The sequence below is a fragment of the Heptranchias perlo genome, chromosome 5, assembly GCF_035084215.1.
Source record: "Heptranchias perlo isolate sHepPer1 chromosome 5, sHepPer1.hap1, whole genome shotgun sequence".
Taxonomy (NCBI): domain Eukaryota; kingdom Metazoa; phylum Chordata; class Chondrichthyes; order Hexanchiformes; family Hexanchidae; genus Heptranchias; species Heptranchias perlo.
The window spans coordinates 11,966,324-11,984,835 of NC_090329.1; the positions used below are offsets into that span (position 1 = coordinate 11,966,324).

The window sequence follows — 18,512 nt, forward strand, 5'->3', positions numbered from 1 at the left end:
TGAGTATAGTAGTACTTGAGTGCAGTAGTATTTGACTGCAGTAGTATTGCATTGAGTATAGTAGTGTTTGAGTGCAGTAGTATTGCACTGACTGCAATAGTATTGCACTGAGTATAGTAGTATTTGAGAGCAGTAGTATTCCAGAGTATAGTAGTATTTGAGTGCAGTAGTATTGCACTGAGTATATTAGTGTTTTGAGTGCAGTAGTATTGCACTGACTGCTGTAGTATTGCACGGAGTATAGTAGTACTTGAGTGCAGTAGTATCGCACTGAGTATATTAGTGTTTGCAGTAGTATTGCAATGACTGCAGTAGTATTGCACTGAGTATAGTAGTATTTGAGTGCAGTAGTATTGCACTGAGTATATTAGTGTTTGAGTATAGTAGCATTGCACTGACTGCAGTAGTATTGCACTGAGTATAGTAGTATTTGAGTGCAGTAGTATTGCACTGAGTATATTAGTGTTTTGAGTGCAGTAGTATTGCACTGAGTGTAGTAGTATTTGAGGGCAGTAGTATTGCAGAGTATATTAGTGTTTGAGTGCAGTAGTATTGCACTGAGTATATTAGTGTTTGCAGTAGTATTGCAATGACTGCAGTAGTATTGCACTGAGTATAGTAGTATTTGAGGGCAGTCGTATTGCACTGAGTGTAGTAGTATTTGAGGGCAGTAGTATTGCAGAGTATATTAGTGTTTGAGTGAAGTAGTATTGCACTGACTGCAGTAGTATTGCACTGAGTATAGTAGTATTTGAGGGCAGTAGTATTGCAGAGTATATTAGTGTTTGAGTGCAGTAGTATTGCACTGAGTATATTAGTGTTTTGAGTGCAGTAGTATTGCACTGAGTACAGTAGTATTTGAGTGCAGTAGTATTGCACTGAGTATATTAGTGTTTGCAGTAGTATTGCAATGACTGCAGTAGTATTGCACTGAGTATAGTAGTATTTGAGGGCAGTCGTATTGCACTGAGTATATTAATGTTTGAGTGCAGTAGTATTGCACTGACTGCAGTCGTATTGCACTGAGTATATTAGTGTTTGAGTGCAGTAGTATTGCACTGACTGCAGTCGTATTGCACTGAGTATATTAATGTTTGAGTGCAGTAGTATTGCACTGACTGCAGTCGTATTGCACTGAGTATATTAGTGTTTGAGTGCAGTAGTATTGCACTGACTGCAGTCGTATTGCACTGAGTATATTAGTGTTTGAGTGCAGTAGTATTGCACTGAGTGTAGTAGTGTTTGATTGCAGTAGTATTGCAGAGTATATTAGTGTTTGCGTGCAGTAGTATTGCACTGACTGCAGTAGTATTGCACTGAGTATAGTAGTGTTTGATTGCAGTAGTATTGCACTGAGTATATTAGTGTTTGCGTGCAGTAGTATTGCACTGACTGCAGTAGTATTGCACTGAGTATAGTAGTGTTTGATTGTAGTAGTATTGCACTGAGTATATTAGTGTTTGCGTGCAGTAGTATTGCACTGAGTATATTAGTGTTTGAGTATAGTAGCATTGCACTGACTGCAGTAGTATTGCACTGAGTATAGTAGTATTTGAGTGCAGTAGTATTGCACTGAGTATATTAGTGTTTGCAGTAGTATTGCACTGAGTATAGTAGTATTTGAGTGCAGTAGTATTGCACTGAGTATATTAGTGTTTGAGTGCAGTAGTATTGCACTGACTGCAGTAGTATTGCAGAGTATATTAGTGTTTGAGTGCAGTAGTATTGCAATGACTGCAGTTCTATTGAACTGAATATAGTAGTATTTGAGTGCAGTAGTATTGCACTGACTGCAGTAGTATTGCAGAGTATGGTAGTGTTTGAGTGCAGTAGTATTGCACTGAGTATATTAGTGTTTGAGTGCAGTAGTATTGCACTGACTGCAGTAGTATTGCAGAGTATAGTAGTATTTGAGTACAGTAGTATTGCACTGAGTATATTAGTGTTTGACTGCAGTAGTATTGCACTGAGTATAGTAGTATTTGAGGGCAGTAGTATTGCAGAGTATATTAGTGTTTGAGTGCAGTAGTATTGCACTGTGTATTTTAGTGTTTGCGTGCAGTAGTATTGCATTGACTGCAGTAGTATTGCACTGAGTATAGTAGTATTTGAGGGCAGTAGTATTGCAGAGTATATTAGTGTTTGACTGCAGTAGTATTGCACTGAGTATAGTAGTATTTGAGTGCAGTAGTATTGCACCGAGTATAGTAGTATTTGAGTGCAGTAGTATTGCACTGACTGCAGTAGTATTGCACGGAGTATAGTAGTATTTGAGTGCAGTAGTATTGCACTGACTGAAGTAGTATTGCACGGAGTATAGTAGTATTTGAGTGCAGTAGTATTGCACTGAGTATATTAGTGTTTGAGTGCAGTAGTATTGCATTGACTGCAGTAGTATTGCAGAGTATGGTAGTGTTTGAGTGCAGTAGTATTGCACTGAGTATATTAGTGTTTGAGTGCAGTAGTATTGCACTGACTGCAGTAGTATTGCACTGAGTATAGTAGTATTTGAGGGCAGTAGTATTGCAGAATATATTAGTGTTTGACTGCAGTAGTATTGCACTGAGTATAGTAGTATTTGAGGGCAGTAGTATTGCACTGAGTATATTAGTGTTTGAGTGCAGTAGTATTGCACTGAGTATATTAGTGTTTGATTGCAGTAGTATTGCAGAGTATATTAGTGTTTGCGTGCAGTAGTATTGCACTGACTGCAGTAGTATTGCACTGAGTATAGTAGTGTTTGATTGCAGTAGTATTGCACTGAGTATATTAGTGTTTGCGTGCAGTAGTATTGCACTGACTGCAGTAGTATTGCACTGAGTATAGTAGTATTTGAGTGCAGTAGTATTGCACTGACTGCAGTAGTATTGCACTGAGTATAGTAGTATTTGAGTGCAGTAGTATTGCACTGACTGCAGTCGTATTGCACTGAGTATATTAGTGTTTGAGTGCAGTAGTATTGCACTGACTGCAGTCGTATTGCACTGAGTATAGTAGTATTTGAGGGCAGTAGTATTGCAGAGTATATTAGTGTTTGAGTGCAGTAGTATTGCACTGAGTATATTAGTGTTTTGAGTGCAGTAGTATTGCACTGAGTACAGTAGTATTTGAGTGCAGTAGTATTGCACTGAGTATATTAGTGTTTGCAGTAGTATTGCAATGACTGCAGTAGTATTGCACTGAGTATAGTAGTATTTGAGGGCAGTCGTATTGCACTGAGTATATTAATGTTTGAGTGCAGTAGTATTGCACTGACTGCAGTCGTATTGCACTGAGTATATTAGTGTTTGAGTGCAGTAGTATTGCACTGACTGCAGTCGTATTGCACTGAGTATATTAATGTTTGAGTGCAGTAGTATTGCACTGACTGCAGTCGTATTGCACTGAGTATATTAGTGTTTGAGTGCAGTAGTATTGCACTGACTGCAGTCGTATTGCACTGAGTATATTAGTGTTTGAGTGCAGTAGTATTGCACTGAGTGTAGTAGTGTTTGATTGCAGTAGTATTGCAGAGTATATTAGTGTTTGCGTGCAGTAGTATTGCACTGACTGCAGTAGTATTGCACTGAGTATAGTAGTGTTTGATTGCAGTAGTATTGCACTGAGTATATTAGTGTTTGCGTGCAGTAGTATTGCACTGACTGCAGTAGTATTGCACTGAGTATAGTAGTGTTTGATTGTAGTAGTATTGCACTGAGTATATTAGTGTTTGCGTGCAGTAGTATTGCACTGAGTATATTAGTGTTTGAGTATAGTAGCATTGCACTGACTGCAGTAGTATTGCACTGAGTATAGTAGTATTTGAGTGCAGTAGTATTGCACTGAGTATATTAGTGTTTGAGTGCAGTAGTATTGCACTGACTGCAGTAGTATTGCAGAGTATATTAGTGTTTGAGTGCAGTAGTATTGCAATGACTGCAGTACTATTGAACTGAATATAGTAGTATTTGAGTGCAGTAGTATTGCACTGACTGCAGTAGTATTGCAGAGTATGGTAGTGTTTGAGTGCAGTAGTATTGCACTGAGTATATTAGTGTTTGAGTGCAGTAGTATTGCACTGACTGCAGTAGTATTGCAGAGTATAGTAGTATTTGAGTACAGTAGTATTGCACTGAGTATATTAGTGTTTGACTGCAGTAGTATTGCACTGAGTATAGTAGTATTTGAGGGCAGTAGTATTGCAGAGTATATTAGTGTTTGCGTGCAGTAGTATTGCACTGACTGCAGTAGTATTGCAGAGTATGGTAGTGTTTGATTGCAGTAGTATTGCACTGAGTATATTAGTGTTTGCGTGCAGTAGTATTGCACTGACTGCAGTAGTATTGCACTGAGTATAGTAGTATTTGAGTGCAGTAGTATTGCACTGACTGAAGTAGTATTGCACGGAGTATAGTAGTATTTGAGTGCAGTAGTATTGCACTGAGTATATTAGTGTTTGAGTGCAGTAGTATTGCATTGACTGCAGTAGTATTGCAGAGTATGGTAGTGTTTGAGTGCAGTAGTATTGCACTGAGTATATTAGTGTTTGAGTGCAGTAGTATTGCACTGACTGCAGTAGTATTGCACTGAGTATAGTAGTATTTGAGGGCAGTAGTATTGCAGAATATATTAGTGTTTGACTGCAGTAGTATTGCACTGAGTATAGTAGTATTTGAGGGCAGTAGTATTGCACTGAGTATATTAGTGTTTGAGTGCAGTAGTATTGCACTGAGTATATTAGTGTTTGATTGCAGTAGTATTGCAGAGTATATTAGTGTTTGCGTGCAGTAGTATTGCACTGACTGCAGTAGTATTGCACTGAGTATAGTAGTGTTTGATTGCAGTAGTATTGCACTGAGTATATTAGTGTTTGCGTGCAGTAGTATTGCACTGACTGCAGTAGTATTGCACTGAGTATAGTAGTATTTGAGTGCAGTAGTATTGCACTGACTGCAGTAGTATTGCACTGAGTATAGTAGTATTTGAGTGCAGTAGTATTGCACTGACTGCAGTCGTATTGCACTGAGTATATTAGTGTTTGAGTGCAGTAGTATTGCACTGACTGCAGTCGTATTGCACTGAGTATAGTAGTATTTGAGGGCAGTAGTATTGCAGAGTATATTAGTGTTTGAGTGCAGTAGTATTGCACTGAGTATATTAGTGTTTTGAGTGCAGTAGTATTGCACTGAGTACAGTAGTATTTGAGTGCAGTAGTATTGCACTGAGTATATTAGTGTTTGCAGTAGTATTGCAATGACTGCAGTAGTATTGCACTGAGTATAGTAGTATTTGAGGGCAGTCGTATTGCACTGAGTATATTAATGTTTGAGTGCAGTAGTATTGCACTGACTGCAGTCGTATTGCACTGAGTATATTAGTGTTTGAGTGCAGTAGTATTGCACTGACTGCAGTCGTATTGCACTGAGTATATTAATGTTTGAGTGCAGTAGTATTGCACTGACTGCAGTCGTATTGCACTGAGTATATTAGTGTTTGAGTGCAGTAGTATTGCACTGACTGCAGTCGTATTGCACTGAGTATATTAGTGTTTGAGTGCAGTAGTATTGCACTGAGTGTAGTAGTGTTTGATTGCAGTAGTATTGCAGAGTATATTAGTGTTTGCGTGCAGTAGTATTGCACTGACTGCAGTAGTATTGCACTGAGTATAGTAGTGTTTGATTGCAGTAGTATTGCACTGAGTATATTAGTGTTTGCGTGCAGTAGTATTGCACTGACTGCAGTAGTATTGCACTGAGTATAGTAGTGTTTGATTGTAGTAGTATTGCACTGAGTATATTAGTGTTTGCGTGCAGTAGTATTGCACTGAGTATATTAGTGTTTGAGTATAGTAGCATTGCACTGACTGCAGTAGTATTGCACTGAGTATAGTAGTATTTGAGTGCAGTAGTATTGCACTGAGTATATTAGTGTTTGAGTGCAGTAGTATTGCACTGACTGCAGTAGTATTGCAGAGTATATTAGTGTTTGAGTGCAGTAGTATTGCAATGACTGCAGTACTATTGAACTGAATATAGTAGTATTTGAGTGCAGTAGTATTGCACTGACTGCAGTAGTATTGCAGAGTATGGTAGTGTTTGAGTGCAGTAGTATTGCACTGAGTATATTAGTGTTTGAGTGCAGTAGTATTGCACTGAGTATATTAGTGTTTGAGTGCAGTAGTATTGCACTGACTGCAGTAGTATTGCAGAGTATAGTAGTATTTGAGTACAGTAGTATTGCACTGAGTATATTAGTGTTTGACTGCAGTAGTATTGCACTGAGTATAGTAGTATTTGAGGGCAGTAGTATTGCAGAGTATATTAGTGTTTGCGTGCAGTAGTATTGCACTGACTGCAGTAGTATTGCAGAGTATGGTAGTGTTTGATTGCAGTAGTATTGCACTGAGTATATTAGTGTTTGCGTGCAGTAGTATTGCACTGACTGCAGTAGTATTGCACTGAGTATAGTAGTGTTTGATTGTAGTAGTATTGCACTGAGTATATTAGTGTTTGCGTGCAGTAGTATTGCACTGAGTATATTAGTGTTTGAGTATAGTAGCATTGCACTGACTGCAGTAGTATTGCACTGAGTATAGTAGTATTTGAGTGCAGTAGTATTGCACTGAGTATATTAGTGTTTGAGTGCAGTAGTATTGCACTGACTGCAGTAGTATTGCAGAGTATATTAGTGTTTGAGTGCAGTAGTATTGCAATGACTGCAGTACTATTGAACTGAATATAGTAGTATTTGAGTGCAGTAGTATTGCACTGACTGCAGTAGTATTGCAGAGTATGGTAGTGTTTGAGTGCAGTAGTATTGCACTGAGTATATTAGTGTTTGAGTGCAGTAGTATTGCACTGACTGCAGTAGTATTGCAGAGTATAGTAGTATTTGAGTACAGTAGTATTGCACTGAGTATATTAGTGTTTGACTGCAGTAGTATTGCACTGAGTATAGTAGTATTTGAGGGCAGTAGTATTGCAGAGTATATTAGTGTTTGAGTGCAGTAGTATTGCACTGTGTATTTTAGTGTTTGCGTGCAGTAGTATTGCATTGACTGCAGTAGTATTGCACTGAGTATAGTAGTATTTGAGGGCAGTAGTATTGCAGAGTATATTAGTGTTTGACTGCAGTAGTATTGCACTGAGTATAGTAGTATTTGAGTGCAGTAGTATTGCACTGACTGCAGTAGTATTGCACGGAGTATAGTAGTATTTGAGTGCAGTAGTATTGCACTGACTGAAGTAGTATTGCACGGAGTATAGTAGTATTTGAGTGCAGTAGTATTGCACTGAGTATATTAGTGTTTGAGTGCAGTAGTATTGCATTGACTGCAGTAGTATTGCAGAGTATGGTAGTGTTTGAGTGCAGTAGTATTGCACTCAGTATATTAGTGTTTGAGTGCAGTAGTATTGCACTGACTGCAGTAGTATTGCACTGAGTATAGTAGTAGTATTTGAGGGCAGTAGTATTGCAGAATATATTAGTGTTTGACTGCAGTAGTATTGCACTGAGTATAGTAGTATTTGAGGGCAGTAGTATTGCAGAGTATATTAGTGTTTGAGTGCAGTAGTATTGCACTGAGTATATTAGTGTTTGATTGCAGTAGTATTGCAGAGTATATTAGTGTTTGCGTGCAGTAGTATTGCACTGACTGCAGTAGTATTGCACTGAGTATAGTAGTGTTTGATTGCAGTAGTATTGCACTGAGTATATTAGTGTTTGCGTGCAGTAGTATTGCACTGACTGCAGTAGTATTGCACTGAGTATAGTAGTATTTGAGTGCAGTAGTATTGCACTGACTGCAGTAGTATTGCACTGAGTATAGTAGTATTTGAGTGCAGTAGTATTGCACTGACTGCAGTAGTATTGCACTGAGTATATTAGTGTTTGAGTGCAGTAGTATTGCACTGAGTATAGTAGTATTTGAGGGCAGTAGTATTGCAGAGTATATTAGTGTTTGAGTGCAGTAGTATTGCACTGACTGCAGTAGTATTGCACTGAGTATATTAGTGTTTGAGTGCAGTATTGCACTGACTGCAGTGGTATTGCAGAGTATAGTAGTATTTGAGTGCAGTAGTATTGCACTGAGTATATTAGTGTTTGATTGTAGTAGTATTGCACTGAGTATAGTAGTGTTTGAGTGCAGTAGTATTGCACTGACTGCAGTAGTATTGCACTGAGTATATTAGTGTTTGAGTGCAGTAGTATTGCATTGACTGCAGTAGTATTGCACTGAGTATATTAGTGTTTGAGTGCAGTAGTATTGCACTGACTGCAGTAGTATTGCACTGATTATAGTAGTATTTGAGGGCAGTCGTATTGCACTGAGTATATTAGTGTTTGAGTGCAGTCGTATTGCACTGACTGCAGTCGTATTGCACTGAGTATATTAGTGTTTGAGTGCAGTAGTATTGCACTGACTGCAGTCGTATTGCACTGAGTATATTAGTGTTTGAGTGCAGTAGTATTGCACTGACTGCAGTCGTATTGCACTGAGTATATTAGTGTTTGAGTGCAGTAGTATTGCACTGACTGCAGTGGTATTGCAGAGTATAGTAGTGTTTGAGTGCAGTAGTATTGCACTGAGTATAGTAATATTTGAGTGCAGTAGTATTGCACTGAGACTATTAGTGTTTGAATGCAGTAGTATTGCACTGAGTATAGTGGTGTTTGATTGTAGTAGTATTGCACTGAGTATAGTGGAGTTTGAGTGCAGTAGAATTGCACTGACTGCAGTAGTATTGCACTGAGTATAGTAGTATTTGAGTGCAGTAGTTTTGTACTGCACTGCAATCCATAAAACACCAGGCGGTGGCTACAACAGCACGTTGTTCAGTTGCAGTTTAAAAATGATTCAAATCAACTTAATCCTCAAAACTAATGCACATACTTCCCGAATTATAACACCTATTTACTACAAAGAAATCTTTATATCAAATATTTGCATCAGCTCAGCCTGCATTGTTTAAATGAACTCCCACTGCTTGTGTATCTCTCCATAAAAGGTAGAAAATATAGCAACACTTAATACAGAAATTCTGTAGACGAAATTGCATTTTAAAGAGAATATGCAACACGCTATTTTTTTTTTTCGCAGCAGCAGCAGTAAATCCGGAGTTCAGTCTGTGTGGTTTGTTGCGGTGCCTGTGCAAATCCAATGGTGGCCGAAAGGCATAGGCTCAGTTTGTTCAAATTGAATAGCGTTGCTGTGTCATTCACAGCTGACGCGGTGCTGGACGGTCAGTGAGCAGCGCGGCACAGACTCGGTGTGCTGGAGTTTAATACTCGCCCTGTCCTCTCGTCCATATCACCCTCGGGAAGGCGAGGAGGCAGGCGCATGCGTGCTCATCGGAAGAGACCAGGCATGTGGATTAATGAGGGGATGTGGAGATTGCAGCACTGCAAGGATTGACTGCAGCCTTTCGCTGGAACAATTCTCTGGGTATTTTTGCAATAGTACGTTTGACGGCCAGATTGGAATTGGGATTTTTTTTTTTTTTTGAGTATGTAAGAATGATATTGAGCTGCACATCCAAAGGTTTCAGGACCAAACAATGGAGTCAGAACACAACAGAAAAGGATCTATTTGATCTGTGGGTTTATGGTGATATTTTAAAGAAAAATCGTCCTAACCCGTTCCGGTTTAAATAGTATTTTGCACACATTCTTCGTTTTCAAATACTGCAATGACTAAATAAGTGGAAAAAACTGCACATATTCACACTGCATTAATATCAGTCCATTTGGTTTTTTTTTTATCGTTCACACGTAAAATCGTCTTCATAAAAACAGGATTTGTATTAAAAGCTGAGTTGTAACGACTGCCCGCCACTAGCGTAAATATACATGGTGCAATTCAAATACCTGGAAGCTATTCTCGTCTCCGGTTTTTCTAATTCGAATTTAGCACACTGTTATACACAAGAAAAAGGAGGAAAGAAAAATCAGACCACTTACTGAGAGGTCAAATGCAAACTGCCATTAATCATGTCAGCAAGGAACCTGCCAGTCTGGACCTGTAGAGCTTCTCCCCCCCACCCCCCCCTTCTTGACTGTGAAAGCTTCTCAGAAATACAAGCGAGGGGTTTGATCAGAAACGGCTGCCACAACCGATGAGAGCGTGTAACGTGAAGGTGAGCAGAGGCGCCCTGTCACCGACTGGAGTGTCCTTTAATCCGGAGTTACACCATCAGCGGCTTCTTGGCCAGTCCCGCGTCGGCTCTGCTTCCCAGCGGCAGGAAAAGTCTCGCTCGTGGATCCGTCCATTCCTGGGTTTATTCATTAGTTCACCCGAATCACAGGACCCTCGGCTTCGCTCCTCCCCCTTTGCCCCTCTACCTCTTTGGTACAGCGCTCGGTATTGCCTGCTAAATGTTGATAAATAATGGGAGGTATCGCTCAGTCCATCCACTTTGATGGGGGGGGAAAAGCTGAAAAGCCTCCCACTGCTTTGCCTCTGCTGAATGAATGATTCTTGTAACCAATTTAAATCTGCTTGACGCGTGTACATATCGATGGACTGGGGTCTTAATCATTCTTTTACCGACTGCATCTTGCGTCACCGCTTTCTTGGTGCTTTTAATGGATAGTTTGATGAAAACAAAAGTATCCTTTTAGATGAATGCAGTCAGTCCCGCCCACTTCCTCAGCACTCTTTTTCAGCTGTGAGAACTGCTGATGGGACCTGCGGCAATTGTACATTATTTACAGGGAGTGGGTCATTTCCGGATATGCTCTGCTCTGCTCTATACTGGAGCCAGCCGACGTGTTCTGAATCGGACATTGTCACCAACTTGCGTGCAAGATGAAGCTGGCCTGAGTTGTCAGTCCTAGCCACCACTTGCACTCACACGGCACCTCATCTCTCCGAAAGCTCAGCTCCCACAGCACTTCACATACATTGCAGTGCAGTGGCTGGTGTTGGGTCAGCAAATTCGGCGGCCACTTGTAAAATATTACATTGGCAAGTGAGTCTCTTTCTGGGGATGGAAGAGTCAATACAGCAGAACTCAAAAGACAAAAAAAACAGAAAAAGCTGGAAACACTCAGCAGCATTTGTGGAGGAGCAGAAGTCAGTCAGTCAGTCGACGTTTCAGGTCTAAGACTGGACCCCCCCCCACCAAATGCTTTTTTCAATGTACCTGAACTACAGGAACAGACAGATAGATAGATCCAAGTTTAACGTTCCGCCTGAACTAATGGCATCTCCGTGTTTCAGTCTTGCCCCAGGACGTCAGCTTGGATTATGTGCTCAAGACCTGGAATTAGACTTTAATCCATGACGTTCTGACTCAAGCAACCGCCCGAGTAATAATTAACCCTTCCACCTTCTCCATCAGCAGCAAGTTAATGCTGCTTCCTAAAACAGGATTGAAATATTTTCACCGTGTGTCAAGGGCTACTGGCCCATATTGGAGCGACTGAGGTGGAGGGAGGCACCGCGAGGAAACCAATGTCATACTCTCTTACCAAATGTGACACCCACCCTTCCCCAATTTTTTTAAAGATCACCAGCTGAGGCACCTGTAGATTTTTTTTGAGCCTCAATGTAAACTTGTTTGTGTTTCTTGGGTTCTTACGGCTTTACATTAACATTTTATTGCCAGTTGCATAAGAATTATTAATGCCAGTTTTATTGCCGATTTGAAGACCTGGGTTTTTTGTTTTTAATTTTTTTTGTGCGAGAGAAAATCAGCAGAAAAATTGCCCCCCCCCCACCCACCCAAAAAAAAAGAAACTTGGGTGAATTTGGAGCAAATCAGTTTATTATTAAAAAAACTTCTAATTGGGAACATTGCTAAACTTCAGAAAACAAGTAAGGTACTAATAAAAGTACAGACAAGTTAAATGACAACCCACAATTATTTACCTAGTTTGCAGTTGTTACGGGGCTAACCATCTCACTTCGTCCCCGCTAGATTTGTTTTTGATTAATAGTATCTGACCCTGAAATTCCATGGGGGTTCCAGTGGACTCCTACCATAACACCAGCAGGAGACTGGTGAAATCCTCAGAGAAAGAGTGTAAATGGCAGTTATCAGCCATTTATGCTGTTTCTCTGGGAGATCTGTCCCACAAGATATCAAGGCCCCTATGTTTATTGTTGTGGTGCCAGGGATGGGGGTGGGGGGGGGGGGGTGGGGAGTGGGACTAATTGGATAGCTCTTTCAAAGAGTCGGCACAGGCATGATGGGCCGAATGGTATCCTTCTGTACTGTAAGATTCTATGAATCCCCTGCCACTACAATGGTGGGATAATAAAAAAAGTGTGCTTAGGAGAACAACTGTGATCTTGCTTTTAGTAATCAATGCCTTGGTGTGTGTTCTGAATCAGCTTTTGATTGATGACCTCAGTCTTCAAGGGGCCACCAGTGTGGTAACTATGTCAGTGCACCATTGCCCTCGCTCCCATAGGACTGAAATACTAAAGCTTGCTGCAGTATCCAGAGACGATTCAGGCCCCCTTAAAAAAAAAATCCATATGGTACAGCGTTCGTTTCGTCTCCTACTGAAAATCAGATCCAGGGATGTGCGTGCATCATATCAGTGATGCCAGCATGGCAAGTACAGCTTGCAATTTGTATGTTGACATCATGGATGTGATATGCATGCACCTCTGGTCCCAAATTTTATTAAGAATATAATGGGTAATTTTTGGGGGAGGGGTTCCCAAATTTAGGAAGGCATCTATGTTTACCAATTCATCACCTGAAAAAAATACAGGAATTTATCAGTGGAAAGTGATTTAAAAAAAACAATTTTACTGACCCCTATACTTAAGCATGGCAGAAGTTCATTCATTGATTACGATCCAACACTTCCCCCCCACTTACTGTGGTACACACAGTCATGTTAAAAGACAGAGCAGTCATGTTAAAAGACAGAGCAGTCATGTTAAAAGACAGAGCAGTCATGTTAAAAGACAGAGCAGTCATGTTAAAAGACAGAGCAGTCATGTTAAAAGACAGAGCAGTCATGTTAAAAGACAGAGCAGTCATGTCCCTGGATTCTCCCCACCCAAATGACATAGTCACAGGAGCCATGTGCTGACTAAACTGGCCGTCAGCTCCATCTCTGAGCAACGTACAGAAACTTATGAGCCAAGCAAGCGGCAAGTTAATCAATACTTTCCCATCTCAAATTCTACTTCAGCAGGTAAAAACACCACTGCACATGCCAGAAGACCAGACCCTGGGAAGTGTCAGGTGGCAAGCAACAGGCTCACCTCCAGTGATCATGATAAGCCACAGACCGGGGATGTATTACACCCTCAGAAATGCCACTAGGGATCAGCTGCTCCCTGGCTAACTCTAAATCATTGCTTAGGGCAAACAGTTCAAACGGGAGAGAGAGAAAAAACATTGGTTACAGTCTCTTCTTGCTTTTTTTATATAACAAAATACTGAACAATTGGGGCAGTGGATCCATGGTTTATTTTAACATGTAAAAAATAGTAACTATGCCACATTTGTGTAGCTAAGCATTATCTTGATAAATGTGCCTGATTTCCTGTGAATGGCGCCTGTCATTCGTTAGAAAGTCTATGCACAAATGCAAGTCTATGAGCTTTTGCATGGCAACTTCCTCTAAATTAGACAGCCAAAAAAAAGTAAGGTGCCCTCTACATCTGGGACCTGTCTGAACAGCAAGCAGCTGTGTATCCCCTTAACCAATCAGGTTGAAGCACATTAATAAGCAGCAGGGAGTCAGAACCAGGAAGTGTAAGTTAGAATAGTGAATTCAATGTCAGATCAGGTACAGAAAGTGAAATAGAGAGGGAAAGATTGGATTAAGAGACGGCGATTAAAAAGATAGAAAGAAAAACAATTAAAATCTAAAGGAATGAGACTCCACGCTTGTAGAAGTTAATTTTCAGTGCTAGAGAGGTTGTTTGACAGTCATTAAGACTTACCACGCCGTTAAAAGTGTGCTACGACTGGGAGTCCCTCTTTTTGGCGAGATTAGTTTGTATCCATCAGGTCAGTGCAGGATCTTCACGCCGTTCCATTCATTTTAATGGTGAGCTAGCCGGCGAGATGTCGTTCTTGTGGGGTTTACGGAGGAGGGTCTCATTTGGTACGCAGATTTCCACATTTAACTGCATATGTTTGATCCCCGGAAGTTTCTGTACCAGATGCACAGAAATAATGGTCAGCCCTGTTAGACTCGCTGTTATTTTCAGAGGAAAATCTGGCACATAATGTCTTGGACACACAAAAAATTGTGAATAAAAAATATCTTTGGCTGTTTTACTCTGATAGGAGGTTCTCACAAGTTTATGCAATAGGATATTAAGTAACTTATAAACAGCGTGAGGACAGATTCAGGAAATCACTCTCTTATTTACCTTTAAAACAACACAAGGCAGCCAACATACAGCCCACAATTATAATTTAACTGTTTTAACAGCGTGGTAAGTCTTAATGACTGCCAAACCACCTCTCTGGCACTAAAAAATAACTTAAAAACGTGGAGTCTCATTACTCCCGATTTTAATAGTTTTTGGATATTTAAAAAAAAAAATTAAATTAAAAAACTTTAAAAAATCTTTTTCCTTCTGTCTCTTAATCTCATCCTCACTTAATTTCGCTTTCTGTATGTCATTTTATAATACCTCATCGAGCACATCCAGGATTTTAGTCTGCGCGCTTTGTGAATGAACTGCACTTCCTGATTCTTACAGGGCAGCTTGCTTCAAGCTGATTGTTTGAGGGGACATAGAGATCCTTTCACCACTCTCACAGACCGGGAAAGAACGCTGACGTTATTTAAACTCGCAGTTCAAGGAAGTTGCCGCCAAAAAGAACGCGGTAACTTAGCGGGTGAATTTAAATCTAATGCGCGGCGAACACTGTTGGTTTGCCGGTCAGAGCAATTTACGGGCCATTAACTTGTTTAACATGGATCGGTTAATGCTTTAGTTAAAATGGTGCACAGAGAAATTTCATACAACAATTTACCATCTTGGTTATTAATGTCTCACAGCACAACTTCAATCTCTTTGTGCATAACCAGTGGCAAAGGGGTTATGGAAGTTATGAGCTCAAGTTAAATGTAACTTGAGCATTTGTTAATTTGAAAAATGTTTTTTTTTAAATTTGGAGAGGAAGAACCACCAAGCTGCCAGGTGTCATTTTCAACATTAAGAGAACAAACATAAGTGGTGTGATGATGCAGTTCAGTGTGATTTGTTGGCATGTCTCGAACTTATAGACAAAACAAGGGTTTTAAAACACTTCTTCCTTGAAGACAGTGTCCCTTTAAGGAATAAACTCTGCACATTTAGAATGGTTAACTTGTGAGATGGACTTACCACACCACTGTGGCAGCACTCAAAAAATGGATAGATTCTGGATTCAACAGAAAATAAAAGCTTATGGAATTGGTACAGGACATGAGGCTGATGAAGAATAGTCACTGAATATCTTGAAAGTGGACCCAAATCTCAAATTGAATTGGATGGCCTGAGTGGGTTTTTGCTGTTCCTACATTTTGTTATATTAACAAAGATGAACGTGAATGAAAGATTTACATTTATATAACTCTTTTCATGATCTCAGGTCGTCCCAAAGTGTTTTACAAAGTAGTCACTGTTGCAATGTAGGAAATGTGGCAGCCAATTTGCGCACAGCAACCTCCCTCAAACAGCAGTTAAATAAGTAACCAGGTCATTTGTTGTAGGTGTTGGTTGAGGGATGAATGTTGGCCAGGACACCGGGGAGAGCTCCCGTGCTCTTCTTTGAATAGTGCCAAGGGATCTTTTATATCCACCTGAGAGGGCAGACGGACCCCCGATTTAACGTCTCATCTGAAAGACGGCACCTCCGACAGTGCAGCACTCCCTCAGTACTGCACTGGAGTGTCAGCCTAGATTATGTGCTCAAGTCTCCGGGGTGGGGCTTGAACTCACAACCTTCTGACTCAGAGGCCAAAAGTGCTACCACTGAGCCACAGCTAACACTGTATAGGTCCAAGTAATCCATCTTCACAGCACCTGTACTTTAATACTTTCATGATTTCCATCAACATTCATGAAAATTCTATCTCTGTTTTATATTTTTCCTCAGAAAGTAAAGATCGTTTAGCTGATAAGGAAGTCATCCAGCCATTGCCTATGATCACCACCAGACTGTTCACCTTTTGACAGTTCACTCAGCCCGAGGCGACTATGGCCCTTTATCAGGAATGAAAAACAATGCCTAACATATTACAAAAAATAATGGATAGTCAAGAGATAAATTAGACATGTAGGTGGCCCTTTGTTGCTGGCTTGGCGTTTGTAGGTATTGTTCACAAATTAACACCCCAGCTGTCTACAATTCGCGTGATAATCCATTGTTCTGTAAAACAATATAACGCAATACTTATTTTCCATGAAATCTGGTGACATTGGAATTTGAAGAATCTTACTGGGAGTAGATTGTAAATAAACAGAGTGTGTAAATGAACAGAATGTCAGTTAGCACACTAACAGCTGGAGTACTGTGTGCAGTTCTGGTCGCCACACTACAGGAAGGATGTGATCGCTTTGGAGAGGGTGCAGAGGAGATTCACCAGGATGTTACCAGGGCTGGAGCGCTTCAGCTATGAAGAGAGACTGGGAAGATTGGGTTTGTTTTCCTTGGAGCAGAGGAGGCTGAGGGGGGACATGATTGAGGTGTACAAAATTATGAGGGGCACAGATAGGATGGATACTAAGGAGCTTTTTCCCTTCGTTGAGGGTTCTATAACAAGGGGACATAGATTCAAGGTAAAAGGCGGGAGGTTTAGAGGGGATTTGAGAAAGAACTTTTTCACCCAGAGGGTGGTTGGAGTCTGGAACTCACTGTCTGAAAGGGTTGTGGAGGCAGGAACCCTCAACATTCAAGAAGCATTTGGATGAGCACTTGAAATGCCATAGCATACAAGGCTACGGACCAAATGCTGGAATATGGGATTAGAGTAGACAGGGCTGATGGCCGGCGCGGACACGATGGGCCGAAGGGCCTCTATCCGTGCTGTATAACTCTATGACTAAGAGTCCAGGTACAGTTAGCTGAGGATCTGTCCAGTGCAAACAGTATAGACTTTTAAGGCTATCAAACCCTTATACCGCACAAGAGTTAATTTGCTAGTTAAAATGGGAAGTTTGAATCACTGGTGCAGGAACGACTGACAGGGCTCAAACAGGGGCTATGTATGCACAGCCATTGAGTAAAGACCACACTGCCTTTCTCCCCTAATTGAGCTAGTGTAAGAATTGATGTCCATGAAGGAGCATGCTTCAACAAATATTTTAACGGTTTAATCATGGGGAATATTAATACAAACATTTTGTCGTATAAAGTACGACTGTATCTTAAAATTAAAAAGGGTGTAATTCTAGTGTGTTTTCTCTCATAACCTCAGCTAGAGTACTGTGTCCAATTCTGGGCATCACACCTTAGGAAGGATGTCAAGGCCATGGAGAGGGTGCAGAGGAGATTTACTAGAATGATACCAGGGATGAGGGAATTCAGTTATGTGGAGAGATTAGAGAAGCTGGGATTGTTCTCCTTAGAGCAGAGAAGGTTAAGGGGAGATTTAACAGAAGTATTCAAAATCATGAAGGGTTTTGATAAGAGTAAATAAGGAGAAACTGGCAGAATGGTTGATAATCAGAGAACACAGATTTAAGGTAATTGGCAAAAGAACTTGGGGGGGGGGGGGGGGTGGGGAGGAGATGGGATTTCTTTTACGCAGCAAGTTATGACGACTTGGAATACACTGGCTGAAAGGGTGGTGGGAGCAGATTCAATAGTAACTTTCAAAAGGGAATTGGATAAATACTTGAAAAGTAAAAAAATTGCAGGGCTGTGGGGAAAGAGCAGGGGAATGGGATTGATTAAATAGCTCTTTCAAAGAGCCGGCACAGGCATGTTGGGCCGAATGGCCTTCCTCTGTGCTGTAACATTCTATGATTCTAAGTGAGTGTGTGTACCGAATTACAGAAGTTGCCTTAGGCAGTATCAAAATACTGCAGTCATTGGGCCCAATTTTAATATGCTGGTGGGAAGAGTCCGGGGGCGGGTGGGTGATTCTTGGGCACCAAACCCAGAAGGGAAGTAGGCCGGTTCGCAACCCTAATGAGGCCAATCAAAGCCTCTCCTGGATTTTGCGCCCAGCAGCCAGCCTGATTGACAGGCTGGCTGCCGACAGGAGCTGCACATCGGAAGTTGCGGGGGGGAGGGAGGGGAAAAGGGAGGGAGGGAGAGAGAGAGACAGACCTGTTAGGATAGAAATGGGGGTGGTGGTAGGGGGAGAACAAAGATTAGAGTGGAGACATCGGGATCAGAGTTGGGGAGGATCCAGGCAATATCGTTTTTAAGGTATGTTTATTTAATTTGTTTGCAATTGGAAACGTAATGTAATTTAATTTATTTTTCACTGATCCAGCCCTCCCCCCCCCCCCCCCCGGGTTTCACCAGGGGTGAACGGGAAGCCGTGGGAAAGCCACCCAGGAAACGTTAAAATCTTTTTAACTATCCAATACACAAAAAATAAACTACCTT

At 40.9% G+C, this 18,512-nt stretch overlaps 1 protein-coding gene across 1 annotated transcript in view; it reads right to left on the minus strand.

Moving 5' to 3' along the window:
* The window catches only part of LOC137321556 (kelch domain-containing protein 7A), a 30,975-nt gene extending 19,701 nt beyond the window's left edge, over positions 1-11,274 (minus strand). The window contains exon 1 of the mRNA XM_067983952.1: positions 9,940-11,274. The gene's annotated coding sequence lies outside the window, so the exon portion shown is untranslated. The remainder of the gene's footprint in view (positions 1-9,939) is intronic.
* Between the last annotated feature and the right edge of the window lie 7,238 nt (positions 11,275-18,512).